The following is a 16,161-nucleotide window of genomic DNA, read 5'->3' on the forward strand; positions in this document are numbered from 1 at the left end:
ATCAATTTCTCTTGTTTAGCACAGACATAGCTCTGACTTGAGGATGTCAATGCAGATTTAATGTGGCCCCATACCTTTAAAACTTTCCATTTGTTATGTTTGGTCATCCCATTAGTTGCCATTTATTATCATTAGTGTGATAGAAGCCTCTTCCTTGCAGAAGCAGGAGGAAAAAAACCTCTACATTTTCACATTAGACAGAGCTCCACTGGTGCGTCAGATTAATGTTCCTTTCACAAAAACAGAAAAGGTAGGTGGAACATCAACTTCAGGAGCCCCACAACTATTACATTATGCTGTCTGTTTATTTGCTTATTTCCTCGATGGTTCGCTAATTTCTGTCATTTTTCTCATGATGTTTAGAATTATAGCTCGTCTTTGGTCTAAGTGCCTTTTAAGAACCTGTTATTGATGCTTTGGTTGTTTGCTGATATTGTAGAGTAAACCTTCACTTAGGATATATTTAGCCACAGGTTAAGGAGCTAGTGGGTAGCAACAATTTCATGCCCCAGATTTCAGCGAAAAACACCATTTTGCATAATAAAACGTTGTTTGTTTTAGAAAGCTTTGATTTATTTGGTAAAGATTTATGGCACATTGAATATTGGATGGAATTTGGCTATTCAACAGACGTGCCAGATTCAGTAGTTACAGAGAGGAAAGTGAAAAACTGAAAAGGAAACTGAAGAGAAAGAGGAAGTGTCCGAACAAGTTTCAAAAACATTTGATAACCATGACTGAACTGTATCCATCTTGTTGGAGAGGGCAGGTCTGGATGTGTCCGCCTCAGGTTCATGTTCCTTTCCTGCCCAGTGTGAGTGATCAGTAACACGCCCCCCCCCTCTGTCGCTGATTCGCTCTGTATTCAACGTGATTAATGTTTTTCTTAATGTACTTGTGGCAGTAATAGAAGTCTCTCACGACTAACCTTGCATAAAAATGCAAATGAATAGAGACAAACTGCGGGAAAAAAACCAATGGGCAGGGCTAAGCCTGCAAGCCTTGGGAAGTGGGTGTGCATATTTCTTTATTTCAGGTGGAACAACTTAAAATTGTAAATTAGCTGTTGTTGGGCTGGAATAATTAAAGATCATAAGATTAATTCAGGGTTTAAGAGGAAGGCCACCACAAACTAGAGCAACATGTTGGATCGAACAGTTGTCCCAAAGTCTTTCTATTTTAACAACTTTTTTTATTACATCCAGCTGGGTTACCACTTTATTTTAACCGTGAGTATTAAGTTTTTATAGGCAATAAACAATCAAATTACGTTTTAAGACCTTAAAAGGTTGTAACCATTAATAAAGGCATTGATTTATTTATAAACAACTGTAACTAATTATATTTACCATTTTTAGCAGATAATGAATCATTGTAATAATATAACACAAATAATAAATGTATTTATCAAGTATTGGTCAGTAAGTAAGCACGTAAGTGGATCTTAAGCAGGTTCTTTTGTCAAACTGCTTTCAACTATTTCCAAGATAATTATATAATAATTCATTTTAAAGCTACATTTTGGAAGTTAAAACGTCTTTGTCAGAGCATTTGATATGATAACCGATATTGTACTCAAGCTGAACATATGGTACCATTATCAGTTTAAACATGGTTTTCATGTCTCTTTATACACATCTGAATAATGATGTGCATGTTTAACAGTTGTGAAATACTTTATTATACGGTGGATTTGTAATCACTGTCTATCATTTAAAAATGTTTAATATTTCATTTAAGAAGATGCCTTTCAGCAGGAATTATAGTTGTTGATCAATACAATTACATAAAAGTGTACTCTGAATCGTTTATAAGGCACTATATACTCGTTATCAATTCTAAATATACAGCTAGTAGATATATGCCTGAAATATATAAAACTGCAGTACACTTTTACCATATTTTTTATGGTAAATTATTTAAATAAAATCCATGGTATCTACCTTTTTCAGATGGTGGATACAGCTACACTGGAGCAATTACATGGAATAATAATATTTCAGAAGTTTACTTGATTGCTGAGGCAGTCTGTTCATCAGCAAGTTTTTTTCCCCCTCTTTTATCATCATAAATAATGTTGATTAATTAGTGAGTCAAAATCACTGAGGATAATCCATGTAGAATATATCACTGTCAGGAGAACTGTTGAATATTGCATTTGCACCAGGAGCGTTTTAATTACAGAAATCTTAACATATTAATTAGGACTCGGAAAAGAAACATAGCAGTTGGAAGTAGAGACGTGAAAAATAACTTTTGGACCTTTGTAGATTTTGAATAACGACTGTTTTCCTCTCTTGAGTGCTTTTTCCTCTGCTTTTTTAGCCATGGGTTGTCTCCTATTTGAGTCAGTTATTCCATCAGTGTGCTAAAAACATGAGCTTAACCTCTGCTTTTGCATCTTTCCGGGCATCTGATCAAAAGATAATTTTAAGGATGATTTTTCTTTTGTAACAAAATCCCTATAAAAAATACCAAAACTAACAATGAATTGATATAGACATTAATAGTCCTTGGATTATAACCTGATCAACTGCATTATAGGGTTATCCAGGCTCTCCAAAACTTTTATAAACTCATAAATGAGCAACTCTTTTGCACAAGCTGACATGTTACTTCACTATGATGAACATTGGCACAGTTATTTTTTATGTATCCCACATGCACTGTGCTGCTGCTGAAAGGCTGAAAATGGCCCCCAACAAATGCACTTCGACAGTATCAGTCACTAGATGTCTATGGTGGGAATGCATAGGCATGAGGTCGAGTGCCACAAACTGAATTGTGAAGTATCAAAGCTTAAGGGGTAGGTAGGGGTAGGTTGTTTTATGGGAGTGCTAGACAATAATAAGATATAGAAAGTTGATGCTACAGAATGCAGGTTTTAATGCTGGAAGGAAATTCAATATTTAGTTATATCTTTCAATTAATTCAGAAACTCGCCTTGAGATGAATCAAATTTAGTGGCACAGTCCTCAGTAATTATTTTATTTATAATTATTTTCCAGGAGCCCAGATATTATACCTAGATTTTTTGTTCTTCTGCTAGATTAAACAACTATGTCAGTAAGGCTTTAAGATGAATGTAATAAATCAGTGAAAGTCCTTTACAGCAGGGTCCTTAAATGAAAGATATAGTCCCAACCATCTAGGTAACTGGTTAAGTCACAGTGAGGGGTTGTTTTGTAATAGGTCTGAGTTTAGTCATCTCTTCAGGCTCCAAAAAGCATGTTTTACTGCTTTATGAAGCCATGACACACTCATATCATCCTTTATGAAGCCAGGAACCAGCCTTCTAACACACAAGCCCATCAGAGCCAATCCCATCAGAAGGATGTGGGGCACAGATGAAATTGGGCTCTTTAACTCCCTGTACCGTAACATGCTAATGCAGGACAATGACTCGCTCATTGCCTGCTATTATATAGTGGAGGCCCAACATGAGGGCTGTGACAGAAAGGATTGTATGATACATGAAAATGCAGACTGGGCCTTAGAGAGTGAGTGTACAACTTTTACTGTCAAGTGTGGTGCTGTTGAGGAACATCCTTTAAAGTTGGAAATGAAGATTGATGTCTCATATTGCTATTATTAATATATTGATGGTGCTGTCAAAAACATTACACATAACATTGTTATACTCAATATTGATACATTAGCTAGAGTAATTGATGAAAATCCTGTAAAACTCCTTAATTTATTTCCCCTTACAAGCTATTTGTCTACCATCTGTTCCACTTGGAGTTCCCAAGGGATGTTTCTGATTGGTCGAAGAAATCACTGCTGATGGTAGTCCTGGGTGCTCACCAGTTCAGATTAGCCTCTTTAAAAGCATCATTCTGTGCGGAAAACATATCTTTTACAACGAACATCTTGCATTCAGAATGAAACAGAATGAAACAGTAATCAAACACTAATCAACAATATTACATGTCATTTCAGCACTTTTAAGGTGTCAAAAAACATCAGTTTTAGTGTTGGTATTTAAAGATGTAACGTTCGTATGTAAGTGTTTTGTAAAAAAACACTCATTTGATAACCTAAACTTGTTGCCCCATTCTAACACTGTAAGGGTTCAATAGAAATTCATAGACAATCACATTTCACACCAAGCAGTAAACATTTAATAAACAATGTGAAAACAAAGATACTCTCATTCAGTTTGTATTCAACATTTACATTTACATTTAATCATGCAACACATTTTGTCATGACATACAGACATTCAAATTCCAAAATATGTAAAATCCATTAAATATACATTATTTTAGCAAGATGAGTTTTTCACAATAATCATAAAAATGCTGACATTTATGTTAACTTTTGTGGACCTTGAAAATCTTATTTTAGTATAATTTTAAAATTAAAATAATTGATTTAAGTTCATATCAACCCTAGCTTACAACATTACTCACCACAATAGTTAATAAAAAGTATTTCTGTTATTTCCGTAAGACGTAGAAAAAAAAGTAGAAAAATAAAGTTATTATACTAATCAGGAAAGTTTAAAAATTGCTAGATCACGCTGTGAGTTGTTACTCTAGCAGAAACATCTGCTTTGTAAGGGAGTCTTTGGTGAAAATAAAGCGGACAATGCTGTTTAAATAGAGCAAGACAAGAGCACAGCAATGAAAACACTGGGAGGACGGTGTGTCCTTCGCGGGTTAAATTTCATGAGGTTGTGTTTCATGGTGATGGTAGGAGTTAACCAGTCACAACTCATGATGTTACAGTCAGATTCTTGGGGACAATCAGAGAGTCATAAAACATCACGATGACATTGTCTGAGTTCAATTAAGGAAAATACATTTCACACAGTTTAAGAAACCAGTTTTTGTTGACAGTGTTTGAACTAACATATTTCACTCAAACCAGAGTTAAATTAACCTTTCAAACTCTAATGATCCAAGCGCTAGAAAATATACATTAAATCTAAAATATGTATGCTTATGGGATGGGAGAAGCTGCAAAGTAGGATGGGGGGCATTTCATCTCTCCGTAATCATGAGGTTCGTTGATGTGAAATGAACTGTAGCCACTCTCCTTGACCAGTTCGCAGTGGTCAGCGGTCCACATCCAGGAGACTAGATTGGATTTATTGCTACTGGGCCAAAGGTAACAAATACATGCAGTATGAAGGCAGAGATGGATGTCATTATCACTGGATGGATTTTGTGCCCATCATGAGGGGCAATCACATGGAATAGATTGATACTGCAAGCAATACTTTTATATTAGGCTTATACATCTTAACTGGACAATTCACTAAACTGGAAGCAGTTGAACAAATTGACTCTGAATGTAAAGTAAGATGACTTCTATAAGAAATACACATTTTCTTTACATTTGTTTATGAGTTTCATACATTTCTCTCAATATCTAACTGGGAATTTGATTATCTAAGAATCAGGTCAAACTCTGACTTTTTTTAATACTCTTAAAACCATTATCGCCCAGAGGTTTCCGTTGGCCGAGGTGGAAATATTTTCATGTCATCAACAGGGTCAGCCGGAGGTTCCTGGGATTCCTCGGAGAGATGAGATGAGGTTATGAGAGGTCATGTAGAACAGCTCGGTGTGACAGCAAATCAGAGGCCACCCCTCCGGAGCAGTAACGTGAAACAAAAAGGAAACAAGGAGATCAAACACAAACACAAACCTCTGTGGGCAAAGTCCATCACATCAGAGCTTTCTGCTGCACCGGTGACTTATAGCCACATTACTTCACCGAAGATAGAACACATTTTCCACAATTGATGCTCAATAAACAATTTAATGTGAAACTGCCTGGTTTGTTTTTTAGGAATTATTCTAAATTGCCTTTACAGGCTGTCTTTATTGTGATTTTGTGTTAGGAAAATAAAGAAAGCCTACATATATATTTTAAAGTGTTTGGTAATAGATTTTTAATGTTCATTTGTCTATGCCCCGAAGGCTTGGATCTTTGACATTTGAAATAATTGTTGTTCGAAGGATCATCACCAGGGGAGGGTTGTGAATAGTGTAGGGACGATTTGAGTAAATGACTGTGTCAGCCTGTTTATTTGTAACATGATTGCCTCGGGCGCTGCCGCAGGACAGCTATTAGAGGGTCTGGCCATAAAGAGATAGAAAGAAAAGCCCAGCGATCGCCCAAAAGTTACCACTTAATGTGACAACTTATCAGACAAAAGCTCCCCACAGAGACTGAGAAAATGAGAGAGAGAGGGAGGGAGGACATCATTGCCCAAAGACAGAATTGTCGGCTAATATAATAGTACAACAAAGACTAAGAAACTGTATTATAATCACAATTATCTGAAGTGGCTCTAGTGTCAAAGATCACATGTCTATTCAGAGTCCCAAGCATCGTCCCGTATGTTTTAGCATATTGCACAAAGCTGTCCAATCCATGCTGGCCTGAGGGGGACGCAGGGAGCACAGGCCTGTATTTAATTAGATGACACTAATACCTCTCGCCTGTGGCACAACCTGAAGACTTTTTTCTGTAAGAGCTGCTAAATAAAAACTGCAGGTCCCAGTGGGCCTGAGAGGATACTTGTCATTCTCAAGATATAAACCGAACCAGAAGAAGATTTAAATAATTAGTGACAGAAATGTAAATAAATATAGGCTTGGACAAAAAATAAGTAAGTTAAGATGTGTGTTTTTAAGACAGGTGTTGACTATTTGTTGCTGTTTAATTAAAAGACATGATTTCATGTTTCATGTAAACTGCAGGTATTTTTAGTTATAGAGAAAGATGGAAAGTGTATTTTATCACCCTCTAAATTATCTAGATAATTATTCCTAGAACCTGAGGTTACAATCACTGAAAATAAGAATGGAGAAAAGGAACACTTAACACAACATATTGCTTAATGTGTATTTGTTACTGGAAAACTGTATGAGGATGCTTACTTCCCTGCAGCCACGTGCTAATTTCAACACTTTGGAAAAGTACAAAACATACATTTAAGCCTTGTTCTAGTTCAACAAAATTGCTTGTAGATTATGGATTATGTGTGCCTGCAACAATCGAAACCATTAATAGAAAACGCTGAAAGACACAGTCATGTTCAGAAAAGTGTCCTCAGAAGGCTCCCAGCATCCCAGGTCTCCACGGCGACTGGGGCCTGGCTGAAGAATGCTTGTAATCTCTTTGGCAGGGACGGATCCTGCGGCTCAGGCCGGCTGTGGAGTGGACAGTCCTATTGTCGCTTCAAACCTCAAAGGAGGAGAGGAAGACAGGAGCACAGGCAGGAGGCGGAAAAGAAAAGACTGGGAGGAAAAGGGCTCTGGAGTTAAATATAGTGCAGGGATGGATAGATTAACGGAGTTGACGGTAAGGAGCAGGTAGCATCCCACTTTAATCCTCCTCATAAAACTGAACTTTTCCTGTATCCTTGATGTCCGGGGAATCAATCTAACTACTTCAGTTATGTATCCTAAAAACGTTTGTTATTTTAAAATCACATGAGGGTGAGTTGGATTTGTTTGTATTTATTTATGAGGAAACTACTTAACATGTTCCTGTTGACTTTAAACATTAATAAGGTGACTTCTCAGTCATTCCCAAGTGGATGATAATATGGATGGGAAAAGTTTTAGTACAGAGATAGCTTGTGTGTCTGTGTGTGTGTGTGTTTGGAGGAGGCTGAGGGGGAGGGACCAAGGTTTTTTTGGGAGATTATGCTAAATCAGGGCCAGTTAGCAGAGGGGGTGGAGCAGAAGGCCAGACAAAGACAGAAGAGGATGCTGCCCCTGGCATTTAAATGGGCAAGAGGGTGAGGAATCGAAAAAGAAGAAAAGGGACGAGAAAAAAAGCAAAAAAACAAGAGCGAGAATAAGCATGGAGTTTCTCCAGCATGGCAGACACTTTTTTTTGGCTGTTCAGACAGATGCTGAGGCAGATGGTGGTGAATTAACAGAAGATGGGAGAAGAAGAAATGAGAAAGCCTAAAACGGGCCCATGGAGGGCAGACATTAAAACATTGTGTGTGTTTGTGTTGACGCTTAAGTGTGTGTGTGTGTGTGTGTGTGTGTGTGTGTGTGTGTGTGTGTGTGTGTGTGTGTGTGTGTGTGTGTGTGTGAGTGCACAGGTCCAGGGGAGAGGCTGTTAAACAGTATCTCAGCTGGGAGGACTAAAGAGGATGGGTGGAGGGATCCCAGTCAGAGATAGAGCTCGCGATAATAATCACAGGCGTGAAATTACAATGCTGATATTTGTTGCACCCCAGGGTGTGGTGTGGTGGGGCTACCGGAGCTCAGAGGGCCCACATATCACCGGAGGCCTGCGCTGGCTGACGGTCATCAATGATCAGAAGAGCGGACCCTCACACACACCTCTGAACACTAGATCCAATTCATTCAGCAGAGACGCTACTCCTGCAGTTAATGTAGAACTAAAGATAACTGGGAAATACTTTAACATTAATATGATTCATACTTTTTTCTTTTATTTGCACTTACGGTTGTTGTGGTCCCATTATTGTTACATTAATACATTTAGAATCAACATTTTCTTTATTGTATTGAATACAATGGGAACATTTAGATGGATTTTCAAACTACTGCTACACACTTATCTGTATTTGAATCTATTTAATTCCACCCAACCAAATGTTGTACTTTTTCTATTAACAAAATAGAACATTTAAAGGGATCCTCGATGAGTCTGTTGGGAGTCAGAAATCACAGCTATAGTTGTTTGATTTGGTTGCACCTGGAGAAGAACATAAGTCTCATATACTGCATATTTGAAAGAGACAATATATTATATTGAAGTGTTTTTATTTGCTGTATTGTACTAGAGTAAGATTACAAAAAACAGTGCAGTATGTTATAATGTAAACATTTTTGCAATATAAAAAATTCTGATTTGAAATTTGAAAAAGACATACCATTTAAACTGTTCTTATTTTCTGTATGCTGCGAAACAAGCGGCATGTTCATCATCTTGTTTGACAGTGAAATCGGAGGCAAAAAGGTGGCTGGACGGATGCGGCGTGAATATCAGCATGAATATCCTCTTGGCCAGGAGCCAAGCTCTGACAACATATGACACCACATTTTCTTCCATCCACTCAGTGAAGGGGGGGGGGGGGGGATAGTAGCTCATTTTCATGTCCATCATCTCCTGCTCTTGCCACTGCCTCTGTGATGCCCCCCCCCCATTTTTGGGGTGAAAGTGAAAAGTAGATGTGTTGTCAGGGCAAAACTGATAATGGCATTGGGACACAGACTGATCCCAATTGCCCTGCTTTCAGCCCCTGCCACCCTGTGCTCCCCGGCACTAAAGGGTCCACTGACAGATGGGACGGGGCATTGTGGGACAAAGTGATGAGTTGGCATAAAAGCCAACCAAATAGGCCTTTTTCTTGGCATCGAGAGCTCTGCACAAATTATTTACTGTTGTGATCATTACTGTCTGCATTGTGCCTTGCATTCATAGCAAAGGCATGGAACCCAAAAAGAACTTCAAACTTTTTTAATTACAATATTTATGTTACAAAGAACAAAACTGGGAAACCGTTTACTGATACGTTTCAAAGTTCATGAGTTCTTGTTGATGAGTCATGGCTTTCTACTCCCTTTAGTATCCTTTTTGTTTAATATGCTTCTGATTGACTGCTTATCAGCGTTGGGATACATTCAAAGCTACATTCCAAACTGAGTCTGGGACCAGAGCCAGTTGAGTACAGAACCTCTTCTCTTCCCTAATGTGTTTATTTTCTGCCATTTGTAAAGTAGCCGGGTTCCTTAAATGCATGGTGGTTATCACTTCACAGGCCCATTTCATTCAGGTAATCTTCACCTCTCAGCAGAGGGAGAGATAACTCTGGGGATCTATCACCAGAAGGAGCAAAAAGTGAGGGTCATTATAATGTCATCACAAGTTTTCCTGCCGACCCCGACGTCCCAGAGATTGAATATTGTCCTCTGGAGAGCAGACAGAGGACATGAAAGCATGAGAAGAGGGACAGTTATAGAAAGAGAACAGGACACGTTGACAGACAGGAAGTGAGAGGAGGAAAATACTTGGAAATAATAACATATTACAATAACATACCTATGCAGAACCATGTTGCAGCATTGTAACATAATGTATAAGCTGCCTGTTAGATTTATACCAGAGGGAATAGGCTGGTAAAGATGCACTTTATCTTCAGACATGAAAACAGCCCTTCTGCGTGACACAATCCCAGCAGGGGATGGTGGGAAATTGCTGTTTTTACATTTCTGTATTATTTTCCCATAAGGAATATGGATAACAAATGAAATATTCAGCCCCATTGTCTGATTTATTCCTTTTATTATCCACAAATATCAGCCCGGCAGTCAAAGGATGCCTCGGCTCATTCAGGGGGCTCTTCCCACTTGGGGCCTGACAGCCTATCAAGTCTCCTCGCATAAACAGGTCAGGATCGTGTGAGCGCTCCAATATGTTATACTTTAAGGTTGCCACCATGCACGATCACTAAACAGAAATAGAAAATTACAAAGGAAAGATTCCCAGAGGTGCTCTATGGGCCCCTCTGCAAAAAACTACACTTGAAATAAGAATAGAAATAAATGACATTAAATCCACATAAGAGCCACAGACACTTTAATAATTGGATATAAAATGTTGCTTTCAAACATGTGGTTTCTAGGCAGAAGTGTGTGATCCACCCTGCAGTAAAAGCCCCCGTGTTGTCGTAACGTCTGTTTGCAAAGCAGGAGACAGATGCCCAGTTACGGCGCAGTCGTAACACAATAAGCCTCATCAGATATTAGTAATTGACCATTAATGAACTCCCTATGATAGCCCACTAAGGAATACACACAAGGACCCTGGGGATCACGGGGCGGCGGGGGGAAAGGGCCTCATGGCATTAACATACTCCCAAGGCTACAAGAGGCTTTTAAATGGGCAATCAATAAAGAGCATTAGTTCATCATGCCCTCTGAGGGACCCTGGAGGTGTCTGTTGTGTGTTGAAAGGCAGCACAAAAAGGGGAAAGTGTGCAGTCAAGAGCCCTATTCTTTGTGAATGATGAATGTGAGAAATCCAACATGAGCTAAATGTGTTGTCCATGGATGTAATGTCTTATCATCTTATTGATCTGAGAACAAATTCCCAGCGGTGTTGTTTTTCATGCTGGTGACAATAAATATATATACTTGGCAAAACTAAAGCTTTTCACCTGGGCTGCATTTCCCAAAAGCCCCATGGTACTTTGCTACGAGGGCAAGACAACGTCAACACTTCTGTAAAACCAGGACAAGGGCATCACAAATATCATTTGACATTTACTATACATATCCCATTAGAGAGCTATGAATAAAGCTAAACCTGCACTGCACCGAGCTGTTTTATTCTTAATTTTCTCATTTGTGTTATATGGCACAATGAAATGGATATCATTACATAGAATAGCACAACGTCGTACAAATACCATGCTGTGTCCTTGAAGGCGGCATAATAAATGGTTCATCACTTGCAACCAAATGGCAAGACAGAATTTATGGCTACTCATCCCTCTCATCATCAGAGCAAAGTACTCTGTAAAAATTTCATTGTAACTTCCTGGGAAATAAATAAATTTGCCCCCTGACCTTGAGGGGAAAAAAAAACCCTTCCACCCATCCATCTAGGTGGGGGGTGACTACATCATCCCCCCTTCTCTTTCACTCACCTCAATACATCTTACCTTCTTTGGCACTGTGTCCATACATAGATATTAGGTTAAAGATAGGTGTCCCACCTTCAATTGTCTAAACCTCGACCCCCTGACATTTGTGCAGCGTCTCTTTCTGCCGTCACTGTTGAGACCCCAGCCCTCCGAGGAGTAAAGATAGACAGAAAGAGTACAGGGGGATCAGGGGGGAGGGAAAGAAGAAGAGTGAGAGTCTAAGTGTGAGGGGGTGGAGGTGAGAAATGACAGGAGAGGAATATGCAGAAAGTCTCAGTTTAAATCAAGATAAAAGACAGAAATAGAAAAATAATAGAGGGAACAAACCCCTGGCTGTCTCTAATGGAAACACATGGCTGAGGTGTTGTCAGCAGTCTGCCCGCACACACTGACATTCCTGCCTGATAATCTGGCCTGCCATAAAATTACAATAGCAAATACCCCACTGACAGAGATGCATGTCCTCCCTCTCTTGTGCCACCATAAAAATCTCCTGCCAGTGTCTCCGAACGCCACAAACTTCAATTTAAATTTACCGTGCCGCAAAAAGAGAAGTGATATGCATTCAAAGATTTTAATAACCTATTAAGTTATGACTTCAATTTCATTTTATGAATATTTTCCTTGGGAAGCGCTGCCATCACAGAAGAAAGACAGAAATTTAAAAAGATAAATAGTGCCATTAATCTATAACATTCCTCTCCATTATTCTTGAAAATGAGAAGTTATTTTTGCTCGGATTGTCAGATAATTAGCTCCTTATATTTGACTCACAAGCCAGAAAATGACCATGTTCGAGAAATTTGAAGTCTGTCATTTGGTTGAGAATAAAATCATCCTCTGTCTTAATATATTGTCTTTCTGACAAGCAGAATGTGAGGTTGATTAGGTTTCATTAGCTTTATTCATAACAACCACTGGATCAGAGGGAAGTAAGTCCTCCACGTTTAAGAGCGACTCGCTGTGAGATGGAGCAGCTGCAGAGGTCAGTAAGTCTGCTTTTGTTTTTGAAAGATTACTGCGCTATAAATTCTCAGATGTCGTTTATAACCTAACATCGTGCTTTACTTCATAAACTGGTTTTGAGCCTCAAAACTATTAAACAACTCATCACAACTCCACTTTGTAGAGGGTGAATGTGGGAGTGCAGCAGGGTATAATAGCTTTAATCTGTCTGTTGTTTGTCTCATGGGCATTAAACACCATCTTGATATGAGTGAGACTACAGTGCACACAGGAGGGGGTCCTCATAATATTTAATAGGTCATCAAAGGGAATGGGGGGTAGACTGCTGACATTTGCCTGGATAGTTAGGAGAAACCCCAGGAGTTGTCATATGACTCATTACCAGAGCACAGCCGACTTGACAGTCGGTTGCATCATCGTTCAAAGAGGCTGTCTGGCAGGAAAATCATAATCCAACGCTTATAACTGTTCAAGTCGCAATGGCCCCATTAACTAGCATGATATTTTGATTCTTGTTTCCACCCTGAAAATAGAGACCAATCAGTTAATAAAAGTCTATTACTGCCACCGTGAATGAGATAGCTGCCATTACTGTGAAAACCCTGTGAGTACAGCCATGCCTGCCACAGATATAAATACACTGTATGTATTGAAACACGCTCACAACCTCCTCGCCCACTACCTCTGGTCAAAGATTTAAAAGGGGAGCCTAAAGCTGCCGGATTTGACTTAAAGAAGAAATTAATATGGGGACTAGTCCAACTGCTGACCTCCTCAGGACTGCTGGACGGCAGGTGTCAGATGTCAGGTGAGTGAAAGTTGATGTAAACTCCAATATTTACACTTCAATAACCCTTTGATACATTTAAAGAAACACTATAATGAAAAATAAAGCTGCTGTCTTGTAAAATGCAGTTACTTAAATAGTTGTAGTTCTGACAAAGTTTAGAATTGGGGTTGCATTTAATTGAATTCAAATGATAGGTGCCCTAATAAGTTAATGTTAGCTACGTTGTGATGCAACCTTCAGTTTTGGTTTTAATATATTAAGATTTTATTTGGAAGTTTTGTTGTATTTCCTTGGTTGAGTTCACACAAATCCTTTTGAATTCCTTTGAATGGTAGAAACCAACATAAGGCATTCATTTTTCTATCAATAGCTATGCATTTAATATAACATAACATCAGGTTTGGCATGTCTCAACACAATCCCGTCTTGCTCATTTTGGGCTGCAGTGTTCTTTAATCACCACAAAGAATACTAAATCCTGTTAGTTAGCTTTTGTACAATTGCATTTTGGAGCGTTACACGAAACCTACAGGAAGAAAACATTTCAAAAGAAAAAAGTTGTCAAATCTGAGACCCCTCAAACTTTGGACAATCCCCATAGCCCTGCACAGAGTACCATTGCAGCACTTACATGCCCCTCACACATTGATTCCCCTCCCGAGGGCCCAAACCAATTTCTCTTGTTTTCAGACACTCTCCCTGCCTGAACCTGCAGTGGCCATCAAAGACATTCATCCATCCGCCCAGGATGACTATGACTGATCTAGCCACCAAACGATCAATTTGTATCCCTCTCTCTTTCTCCTTCTCTCTCTGTTGTTTTCTCTTCTCTTTCCCTCTTTGTCTCCTTCACTTCATTCTCTGGCTATTTTGTTGATGTGCTGAATATGATGAAAAAGTGAGAGTACAGATGTCTTTGACACAGTGGCATGTGAGAGTTACAATGCAATCACTATTTGACCTTGGAGAACAACTAATTCACATGTTCATCTATCTATATTTTTGACACATATAACTTTTCATTTTAGTTAGAAGCCTACAAATCATTCATGCAAACACACAATAATAAGTCTTCACTTGCAGGATTTGATTTTGCAGGCTTTGTCATTTTGAACTATACATACTAAGGCTCTACAGACAAAAACGCCCTTAAACCTACACTGTAATATATTTCAGATTGGCATTGGTACCACTTTGTTCAGTTATATGTGTCTCCTTCATTCATTTAGCTGTAATTGGACGTGATTCTCGCCCATAAATGCAGAATCCTCAGAGTCCTCCAAGGCATGCAAGGTGATGATGACAGTGTTAGAAAGAGCTGTTAATCCATCTTGTAATTGCAGCAAACAGACGGCAGGCTTGATCGTGTCTGTGAAGAGGCTGTAGAGAAACATTTGTCACCAGGCGTGAACAATAGGAGGCATTATGGTATTTCGGTGCATCTGAGAAAAAAGCGTTTGTGTGTATTTGTGGCGGTGTGCAGTGTTACTTCAAAGTCAATGGCTGGATTGCACACGTGATGCTCATTTTAGCTCGAGTATATGGCTGTGCATGTATGTTGATGCTAATGTTGTTTGTGTGTGCATGGTGGGGTGTGTGTGTATGTGTGTGTGGCGGGGGTTCTTTTTCCTTGCTATTCACAGACAATTTGTAAGGCCGGCTGTTGAAGCCAGGCCAAACCCGTGGAACAGCTGGAGCCCCTCCATGATTGATAAACGTGGCGGCGAGAACTTCATCTCCCCCTGAATGAAGACAAAGGCCCACAATGTTCAGCCAGTGTGTTACGCCTGCCTGTCGTTAAGTGCGTAGTGCAGACCTGCCCCGGTCCTCAGCTGGGGGAGTCGAGGTGCCAAGAGGGAGGTCGGGACCCAAACTAATTACCATTTTATGACAAAACGGTTCTTTTGTCGTCATTATATAATTGATTTACCTTTCAGGGGGAGATCATTATGAAGTGGCTTTGCGAGGGTGGGATGAAGAGGGCTGAAGGGGATTAGCTTCAGTTGTACATGCTCTCAATGTTATGAAGGTGGGCACAGGCATATGTATTTTCAAATATGAATACAATAATTGGAAGGTTAGAGAGATATTATGTAATGTATGAGTAGTTGAATTATGAATATTTTTAACAAATATCATAAAGGTATTCAAAAGTATGTGACACTATATCAGTTATTAAAAACAGATATAGCAGATAATCGTGAATTAATTCATATTGAAGCAGTAATCACTGACCCCATGAGTGGACATGTGCTTTGATCAGCTAGGTGCATCCACCAAGAAAATGACGGACAAATCAGCATCAATTGCACATGATTAAATATATATCACCATGTTGTATTGATCCCAGCAGATATCACCACATTTCCCAGAGACAGGTTTTAACAGAGAAACGTTCAAAGGTCCACTGCCTCAGTGTCGTAAACTTTTGCTTAGTTTGTGACCCATGCAGGACCAGGTCAGTGAGTCAAATCAGGACCAGATTTGTCAAAGTCACCATGTGGTGGTAATCGTTACACTTGGCTTTGATGAATCCCACACAAGGATCTGTTTCCTTTGACTACACATTGTGCGGTTAAATATGTGTGGTGGCATTTGGATTTTCCGGTTTTAGTCTTCTCTCCAGCTAAAGCTAGCCGGCTTTGCTGCTATTCTTGCACAGAAAACCATTACTCATACATCTATTCAATGCATTATTTGCTTGTGTGTATAAACCCCTGGTTGCAAGCATATCCTTCTGTGTAAAACA

At 39.2% G+C, this 16,161-nt stretch overlaps 1 long non-coding RNA gene across 1 annotated transcript in view; it reads left to right on the forward strand.

Moving 5' to 3' along the window:
- The window catches only part of LOC134858417 (uncharacterized), a 71,257-nt gene extending 65,621 nt beyond the window's left edge, over nt 1-5,636 (forward strand). The window contains exon 3 of the long non-coding RNA XR_010164958.1: nt 5,503-5,636. This is a non-coding gene — a long non-coding RNA (uncharacterized LOC134858417). The remainder of the gene's footprint in view (nt 1-5,502) is intronic.
- The last annotated feature ends 10,525 nt before the right edge of the window (nt 5,637-16,161 follow it).

The sequence above is a fragment of the Eleginops maclovinus genome, chromosome 22 (genome assembly GCF_036324505.1).
Source record: "Eleginops maclovinus isolate JMC-PN-2008 ecotype Puerto Natales chromosome 22, JC_Emac_rtc_rv5, whole genome shotgun sequence".
Lineage (NCBI taxonomy): Eukaryota > Metazoa > Chordata > Actinopteri > Perciformes > Eleginopidae > Eleginops > Eleginops maclovinus.